Source organism: Cornus florida, unplaced genomic scaffold, assembly GCF_030987335.1.
Source record: "Cornus florida cultivar Cherokee Brave unplaced genomic scaffold, ASM3098733v1 CherokeeBrave_3.0.0_Hap2_Chr11, whole genome shotgun sequence".
NCBI lineage: Eukaryota > Viridiplantae > Streptophyta > Magnoliopsida > Cornales > Cornaceae > Cornus > Cornus florida.
Genome location: NW_026775581.1, coordinates 18,944,384 through 18,954,099, shown reverse-complemented (window position 1 = coordinate 18,954,099; position 9,716 = coordinate 18,944,384). Strand labels below are relative to the sequence as shown.

The 9,716-nt window shown below is 36.8% G+C and overlaps 1 non-coding gene across 1 annotated transcript; it reads left to right on the top strand.

The window, feature by feature from the left end:
* The first annotated feature begins 1,743 nt into the window (after positions 1-1,743).
* LOC132287275 (small nucleolar RNA R71) lies at positions 1,744-1,850 on the top strand. The gene has a single exon (XR_009472980.1). It is a non-coding gene; the product is annotated as a small nucleolar RNA R71 (small nucleolar RNA).
* Positions 1,851-9,716: the final 7,866 nt, after the last annotated feature.

Sequence of the window (9,716 nt, the reverse complement as noted above, 5' to 3'; positions counted from 1 at the left end):
TATGTTCGCATTGGCGGTGGCCAAAAAGGGATGGCTAAGGATGACTGGAATATGACTTTTAGGGTTGTGGACCGGTTCCATATCAAGGACCACAAAATCTACTAAAAATTAAAATTTGTCCACTTTGATTAGAACATCTTCAACGATCCCACACCGTTTCTTAATAGACCAATCGGCTAATTGTAAGACAACCGGCGTGGGTTTTAACTCCCCCTAACTTAATTAGAGATACACCGAGTGAGGAATGATATTTACACTCGCTTCTAAGTTCAAAAGAGCCCTATGAATTACATGATCACCAATGGTGCATGAAGCAGTAGAAGATCATGGATCTTTGAACTTGGGAGGGGTGTTGTGAAGAATGATTAAGCTTACTTGCTCGGTGAGAAGAACTTTCTTTGATGTTTGGCTTTTGGACTTCCTCTTTTGAGTGCACAAATCCTTCAAGAACTTGGCATATATAGGCAGGAATTTGACGGATTGCATCAAGAAGAGGAAGGTTGATTTTAACTTGCCTAAACATTTCCATCATTTCATGTGTCTTATTATCATGTTTCCCTAAAAGAGATGAACTTTTCAATGCTTGAGGAAATGGAACCTTTGGCTCATAGGGCCTCTCAACTTAAGGGAAAGACAATGATGATGATTAGGGTGATTTATCCTTATTGTGACCACTTTCTCCAAGTGAAGTAAGAATAGACTTCGGAATGGACGGTGGAAAAACACTTGGTTGCACTGGATCACTAGCTTCACTAGGTTTCTCTACATTGTTATCCACTACTATACCACTTCTCAAGATGGTTATGGCATTCACTTACTCATGGATGGGAAATCCTAATGAGGGATTTGAATCTACCTTGTAAGTCTTCTTTTGGCTAGGCTCGGGTTAGTTAGGCAACTTACCCTTTTCTCTCACATTTAATGAATTAGCTATTTGCCTAATTTAAGCTTCAAGCTTTGAAATTGATTGAGAATGAAAATGGAGCAATTGATTGTCAGCTTCAAGGCCATTTAAGGCCGACAAAACCTTTTCCTCAAAGGCGGGACTCCTAGGAGGTGCTTGAGGTATAGTAGAGTAAGATTGAGAATTGGAAGCTTGAGGGTGAGAGTATTGATTCACATTGGAAGGATGACAAGATGAAGGACGGTACCCTTGAAAATTTTGAGGATTTTGGAAGTTTTGGGGAACATACTTTGCTTAGAAACTTTGATTTTAAGGAGGGTTACACCGTCTCCATGGTTTTTCCAAGCAAAGTTAGGATGATCCCTCCAACCCAGATTATATGATTAGAGTATGGGTTGTTCCCTTGATTGGTGAAAGCGACATTCACTTGTTCTTGAGGCTCCCTTAGAAAGACTTATCCAAGAAGACAATTGGAAGTATTATGGGTGTAGCTAGAACAAGTCATACACAGTTCACTTTAACGATGAGGAGAGGGAGATGATTGATATGAGAGATTTTGATTTGAAAGAAATTGATCAAATATTTGAGTTAGAGTTTTCACGATAATTTCCATTGAACTTTCCACTTGGGAAACATTTTTCTTTCCTCCCACATTTGCATTATGGCTTAACCTAGAAGATGAAGAACGATGCATTGAATTTTCACTTATGTTCTTAAAAACACGCCAAATGTCATCCTCATTCTTTTCTAATTAGGTTCCTCCGTATAAAACATCAACCATGCCCTTGTTGGCATCGAATAAGCTTCCGTAGAAGTATTGAACTAATTGCCACTTTGGAAGGTCATGATGTGGACACTTCCTTAGCAAATTGTTTAAACACTCCTACGCTTCATGCAAGGGTTCTCCATCCTCTTGGGAAAACTCACGGATTTAAGTTCTCATTGCGTTGGTTCTATTTGCGGGGTAATATTTCTTTAGAAACTCTTATTGTAATTGTGTCCAAGAGGTGATTTTGTTGCCCCCAAGTTATTGAACTAATACTTAGCTTTGTCCCGAAGAGTGAAAGGAAAGAGTTTCATTCTCAAAACTTCTTTGGGGACATCCGTGATTTTCATAGTAAAGCACACTTCCAAAAATTCATCTAAGTGTTTATAGGGTTCCTCATTGCTCAACCCACAGAAAAGAGAACACATATTGATGGTTGAAGCCTTAATCTCATAATGGTTGGCCCTAAATTTCGGCAATTGAATGCATGTTGGCGCATCATACACATTAGGGGTGTAATGATCCCGAAATACCACTTGAGGAAGAGGAGGAGCTTGAGCTCCGGGAGGATTTTGCACTACATTGGCCCTAGGGCCTCCTTGAGGTGGAATTTGCATTAATGGGGGTGCCTGCATTCTTAGAGGGATTTGCATTAGAGGAGGTGGTTGCCTCCCAATGGGTGGTGGAACCACATTTGGTCCTGGCATGCCAAGAGGTTGTTGTATATTATTAGGATTTTGGACATTATTTGGGTGATACATACCTTGGATATCTACAAAACCTAGATCCTCAACTTCTTCTATTAAAGTGATTGAGTGGTCAAGAGTGGGAATAAGTCTATTAGAACTAGACCAAGCATACACCAACAAGTCAACACACCAACAACTTCAATCAACAACGATTTCCAACCTCCATATACGATGTCCCTATACTCCCATGTTATATCAATACACAAAATTAATGGCCACGACAAGGACCCATGATATTGCAATAAAGTAATAGCCTCGACAAGGGCCTATACTTGGACAAGAAATTAAACAATGTAATTGCCTCGACAAGGGCAATCTCAAGCATATAAAGAAATAGACAACTAGGCTACAAGAGTTTAAATATTCTTCACAAAGGTCCTAAGAAATGCTTGAAGATTCAATTCTTGCTTCAAGGTCCAATGTTTGCCTTCCTTGTAATCAAGTACCTAATTGACAAGCAGTAAGTAAGAAAATAAAATAAAATAAATTAAAGCAAGCAATCAAACAAGCACTAATGCCTAATTCAGTTTCAAACCGTCAATCCCTGGCAACGGCGCCAAAAACGTGATGCTTCTTTGTGTGTGTGCACTTTTGTGTACAACTTTTGAAATGTGATTTAGAAATGTCAAGTGAGCAACAACTTTTAAAATTTATCTAAAAGCCACTTTACACTTATACTATGGAGTATGAAGTGAGAAAGAATTGTCCCAAGAGATTGAACAAATGGTTGGAATTGAACTTGAACTTAGTGCTAATGTAATTGTAAAAGACGTTTGGTTTGGTGATTAAAACTATAATCCAATTAAACAATGTAATGTAAATTAAATGCTAAAGTGCAGATTTTAAGAGATTGAGAAGGATTCTTAAGGCATAGGAATCACCACTAACCACCTTCCCTAAACCACAAGCCTTTATCTATTTGGGGAAAAATCATGTCGTAAACCAAATGTGACTACTAATTGCATCAATGAGCATGGCTATCAAAATCAAGTATGAATTATCCACTTAACTACAAGCATGAATTAAAGTGTAGTGCAATTCATCAAACTTAAGCATAAACCATCTAATTAACCAACAATTGTAGTACATATTAATCTAGAGAATAATGCAATTTGCAACTAGTAAGCATGGATATCAAATTCAAGTATGGATTGTCTACCTATCTAGGAATTTAAATGCAATTACACTATAATTAAACTAAGACGATGAAATTAAAAATGTAGTACAACCCATCAAGCATAAGCATAATTCATCAAATTAATTAATAATTGCATCTAATGAATACCATGCATAGCCATCACTAGATTCTTGATGAGCGCTGAAAAGTGCGCATTTAAACCCCTTAAGCTCTAGTACTCTAGGACCTTTATCTATCCTACTTTCCCATTTTAGACTAATTTTATGTTATTGCCCTTTTTAGGTGCTTATCCCAAAAATAAGTTAATTTAGCTAAATAAGAGCATTAAAGAAGTTATCTCAAGTTGAATGGAAAAAAGGAGCAAAGTAGAAGCAAAATGAAGCAAAAGTGTGAAAAATCAGCAAGTTCGATCGATCTTAACATTCCTTCGATCGATTAGAACAACATCGATCTGGATACTTCAAGATGGATCCAAGCCTTTATCGTTAACCAAAAGATTCAACCATACTCGATCGATCCAACTTATCTTCGATCGATCGAAATTATTCGATCTTATCCACACCTACCACCCCACCTACCACTTTTATCTCTTTTCCAAAATATTTCAGAGATTTATCTTTACTCAAAAAGGCGCCGCTAAGGATGATTGATCTCTGCAGCATTCGATGGATCTCACCAATGTTCGATCGATCTCAACACAATTCAATCGATCGAACCTCCTCAAGTTCGAATTAAAACAAAGTCCAGCTCATTAAAAGTTGGCTTATGATGCAATCATTGCAAGGACCCTAGTGCACGAATCCAAACCATTGGGTGTGTGACACTTGACCCTCCTATATAAGGATTTTGAGCCATTCATATCAAATGATTGAACAAAGAATTGAAGATAGCATATACATCTCATATATTGGAGAAGAGGCTAGAGACTAGAGAGCTTTTACACATCTTTGGGAGTTCTTCCATTCTTCTAGGGTTTCCTTCAAGAAGGAGTTCATGCCTACCATGGAGATAGCCCTTGAGGGTTGGATGACTACTTCAATGAGTGGCTAAACATCTACTTGGGGCTAGAATAGCCCCTAAGTTTGCTTCCTAGACCTAGTGTTTTGTATATCTTTAGGGATTTACTTGTAATAAATGTTTTAATCTTGGATTTATATATATATATATATATATATATATATATATATATATATATATCTTGTGGTTTCTACTTGATGTGTATGGATTAATGCTTCCAATTGATTATCTTTTTCTAATCATTTGTCTATATATGCTAGAATGGATGATTCATGTGCTTTTCTCTAGATTTAATAGAATTTATGCATGTCTATGTGTTTGGATGAAGTTAATCTAGTGATGATCAAAACATAGTGCTTAATTGAATGCTCTTGCAATTTTTGATGGTTCACACTTGTTTCTTGATGGATTGTGCCACACCCTTAGCTTACTTAGTTTAATTTCCATGTCTTTAGTGTAGATGTAGTGTACTTGCTTTAGATTCATAGATCGGTGGACAATCTTTTCTTATTCCTTGGTGTCCTATACTTATGAATGCAAGGGTGTATGTTTTTAAATAGTTGTGTGTGCATAAATTGTGGTTTCATTGAATGGATTTTGGTCTCATTTGATAGGTTGTGCTTTCCATTTGAATTGGCTAGGCAATCTATACTTATTTGTCATCTATGCCTAGTTTCAATTAATGTCACACACACACACACACAAATTACAATTCAATTTCCCCATTGAAATACAATTGCTAGTGTCTAGTGAAGTCAAGCTTAGTGGTGAGCTCTAGTACACCCAATCCTCTCCTCTATATCTTTTTCTCTATCTTACAAATCATTGTATTTTGTTTGCTTCAACTAATTTGCAAAGTAGTTTAATCAATCAATCCAACCATCTTTTGATCACTCGACCTACTAACCCTATACCTTGTTTCCATTGCAAACACGCCCACAATCCCTTGGGATGATCCCTACTCACCCTAGCTATATTTTAGTTAAAGATAGTAGTGGCATTTATAAATTTAAAACTTGGCCACATTGCACACTCACACTTTTTTGCACAAATTTGGAGTCATCACTACGGATAGCACCAATTCTCAATTAACCACATATAGACATACAATTAACAAAGAAAAACTAGTGTACAGATCAATTCCCAAATAATCACACATAAGACAACACGTAATCACATAGCTAGAGAATTAATTGGAAAAATTAAACCATAGGAATTAAAGAAAAACCCAAGATTCATTATATACACAAGGCTAAAACATCATTTACAACAATTAATTCCCTAAAAGATTAAAGAAGAGCAAGGGTTTAGGTTACATGCTTAGGACTCATCGAAGCCTTAAGGTGAAGTCTAGCCAAGCATGGAGAGGAAGGGAAGCATCAAGGAGCCTTCATGATCCATCTTCAAGCCTTGGTCAATCTTCTTCTTCATCTTTTTGTTCTTGCTTGTTCTTGAAACCCTAGCTTCTTGCCTCCACTTCTAACCCTAATCTAGATAGAGAACCTTATGAACTAACTATTATAATATGAAAAGTAAATAAAATAAAGGCTCACCCTAACAAAATGGTTCAAAATCCTTTTTATACAAGACCTTTGGAGCCTAAAACAAGTTATAAATATGCCCTAAAATGGTCCAATCCTGTAGCTAAAATATTAGTGAAAGTTTGGCAAAAATGGTGTGGGAAGATATTTTGGACTGCCAGCAGACATGTGATCGATCGTAGGAAGTGGCGATCGATCGCCGATGACATGGCAGATTCGATCATATCCGAATTGATGACATGGCGCAGATATGGCAAATTTGATCATATCCAAATTGATGACATGGCACTGATGTGGCAAAAAATATTTGCTTTGGCCTTATCACTGTGGAGCTAAAGCTGTAATCAATCGCTAGGAGCTATAATCGATCGCAGCCCCCCTGACTTGGCAATTTTCTGAATTTTCTAAATATTTTTTGGAATTTTCTCAGAACTTTTGCTTGACTCCTAAAAGGTTGTAATGGACCATTTTTAGCCCGTTTGAACCTTATTGACCTGAAATAGACAAAAACACAAATTAGAATTAAAACAAAAAAATAAAGATAGATGAAGGGACTAAACTACCCTAGCTTAGGTGCTAAAATGTGCAACATTTGAGCACTTATCATACTTAGTACTTCATTGTTAGGGACTAGCAATATCTAAGTTTGGGGGTGTGATAAGTGCTGAAAAATTGCACATTTCAGCCCTAATCTCGAGTATTTTAGACCTTGCGTCTATCTTTACTTTCCTATTTTAGTCATTATTTGTGTTTTTGTCAATTTCAGGTCAATAAGGTTCAAACAGGCTAAAAAACAGTTCATTAAAGCCTTCTTGGAGTCAAGCAAATGCATCAAGAAAAATCCAAAAGAAGTTTAGAAATCTGCCAAAAGGGGCTTACGATCGATCGTAGGTAAGCCACGATCGATCGCAAGTCCACATCATCGTTCGTAGGCCACGTCATCAGATAAGGCAAGCCACGTCATCGTTTGCACTGTCATGTCATCATCATGATTGATCATAGGTAAGCTATGATAGATCGCAAGGCCACGTCAACATCCTAGTCAGCGATAAGTTCAAAAGTGGACAAGGTCAAGCCACGTCAGCGCGATTAATTGGAGCAGAGTTGCAATCGATCACAACACTATGCGATCGATCGCACCTGCTGTTCAGAAGATATTTTTTGCACGATTTTTTTGGATCTTCACCTACCAAATGGCTATGGGATTGCATCATTTTAGGGCTTATTTCTGACCTGTTTTGGGCTCCAAGGGTCTTGTATAAAAGGGGCTTTGGACCATTTTGTAAAGGGTTAGCTAATTAGAGATATTTTTAGAGAGAAAAAGTTAGAGATACACATTAGGGTTTTGAAATAGAGGCAAGAAGATCTCTAGAAGAGCCATTTCTCTAGAGTTTCAAGCAAGAAGAAGAAAATGAAGAAGATCAAGCAAAGCATGGGGATGGATCTAGAGTACTCCTTGATGACATCTACACCCTCCATGAGTGGCTAAACTTCACCTTAGGGCTCGGATGAGCCCTGAGCTTGTAATCTATACCCTTGTCTTTCATCTCTTGGGGGATTTAATGTTGTAATTGATGTTATAACCTTATGTATATAATGATTCTTGGGTTCTCTTATGATTTCTATGGATTAAATTTTTCCTACTAATACTCTATGTGATTACGTGTTGTCTTATGTGTGATTATTTGAGAATTGATCTCTACACTAAATACTAGTTGTACTTGGATTTAGTGAACGTTATGCATGGTTTTTATTAGATACAATTGTTAATTGATTTGATGGATTATGCTTATACGTGATAGATTGTACTACACTTTTAGTTTAATTAAAGTTTAATTGCATTTTAATTGTAGTTAGGTAGGCAATCCATGCTTGAATTTCGTAATCCATGCTTATTATTGCAATTTGTATTATCCTCTTGATTAATGTGTGCTACAATTGTTGATTAATTAGATGGTTTATGCTTAGACTTGATGAATTGCACTACATCTTAGTTTACTTGTTGTTAAGTAGACAATTCATACTTGAATTTGATATCCATGCTTATTATTTAAATTAGTAACCGCATTTTGTTTACTACATTGTTTTTCTCCAATTAGTTGAAGGCATGTGGTTTAGTGAATGAGCTTAGTGGTGATTCATGTGCCCTAAGACTCCTCTTCTATCTCTTAAACTCTACTCATTTTAGCATTCAATTCAATTCAATGTTTTAAATTAATCTTAGTTTTATCACCAAACCAAACCCTCTTTTCAATCATTTTAGCATTAAAGCCAAGTTAGATTTCAATACGTGTTCAATCCCTGAGGATGATCCCTTCTCACTGTACTCTATTGTATTAGTGTTAAGTGGCTTTTATTGTCGAGACCCGAGTTTTTCAACCCGATACGTCAACGATGACCCGAATGTTGACCCAATAACGGATCCGAAATGCAGAAGCAAAAGATAAACCAAGGTCTCTAGAGATAGAAGTCACCCATAAGACACCAATGTGACCTTCAATGAGGTCACGGAACTTAAAGAGAGCAAAAGAGCGAACGAGAGTTAAAATGGACAAAATTCGTTAATAAAAAGCAAAATGGTCAATTCACAATCAAGAGGAGAAATTTGACTCCAAGTAAGTCAAATGAGGTCCACACAACCTATACTAATCGTTTCATAACATTCCAAGAGGTTCTAAGAACATTGGACAAGAATCTCACAAAATGCCCTTTCCCGGTTCGAACCAAATCCCGACACTACTTCACTAAAACATGAATAACTCCCACTGTGTTTTGAATCTAAGAATGGAATTGGTACCATTGAAAATTTGACTCAAAATTCATGAATTTAGGCTCAAGAATCACCCCATTTGGGTTAGAAATGAAGGAGATATGACCGTTTGAAGTCGGAACAACAGTGCTGAAACAAAACTGAAGATGCTAGGGTATAAAAGCTATTTCGGTCGACCGAAATAGAGTTTCGGTTGACTGAAACTCACAGAAACTTTGCTGAAGTTTTATTTTTAAGGTGCGGTTGGTTTGGTAGACCGATTTGGGCCATCGGTCGACCGATTTGGGCCATCGGTCGACCGAAATGGTCCTGAACAGTGCAAAAGCCTATTGGAATTGATGATTTACTGTACTACGACATTTCCAAAAGTCACCGGTCGACCGAAACACCATGAAAAACTGTTAAAGGACCTGCTATGAACAAGAATTGTTGAGGCTTCACCCAAGCCTCAAACCCCAACATGAATTCGGTCCAAAAACAAGATTTTAAGCTATACAAGCATGCCAACAAGTATACTTTGAGTGTTGAAGTGTGTTACAATGGCCTGAGGCCTCATTACATTTTATTTACTTCAATTCACATGCCAAACCTCAAAGGTTGATAAAAGTACATTTCAAATACAAAACTTGAAATTTAAATACATTTGAACTTTAAAGTTTGTGACCCTTGGCCTCATGTCATACATATAAAATAGGTTCCAATTAGTGTATCTAAGTACACTTTACATGTCATAAAGCAAAAATGGCATATTGAGCCTACCTAAATGTTACAACAACAAAAGTAAAACTTAAACATGCTAACACTTGCGTGTGAACAAGAATACTTTGAAAG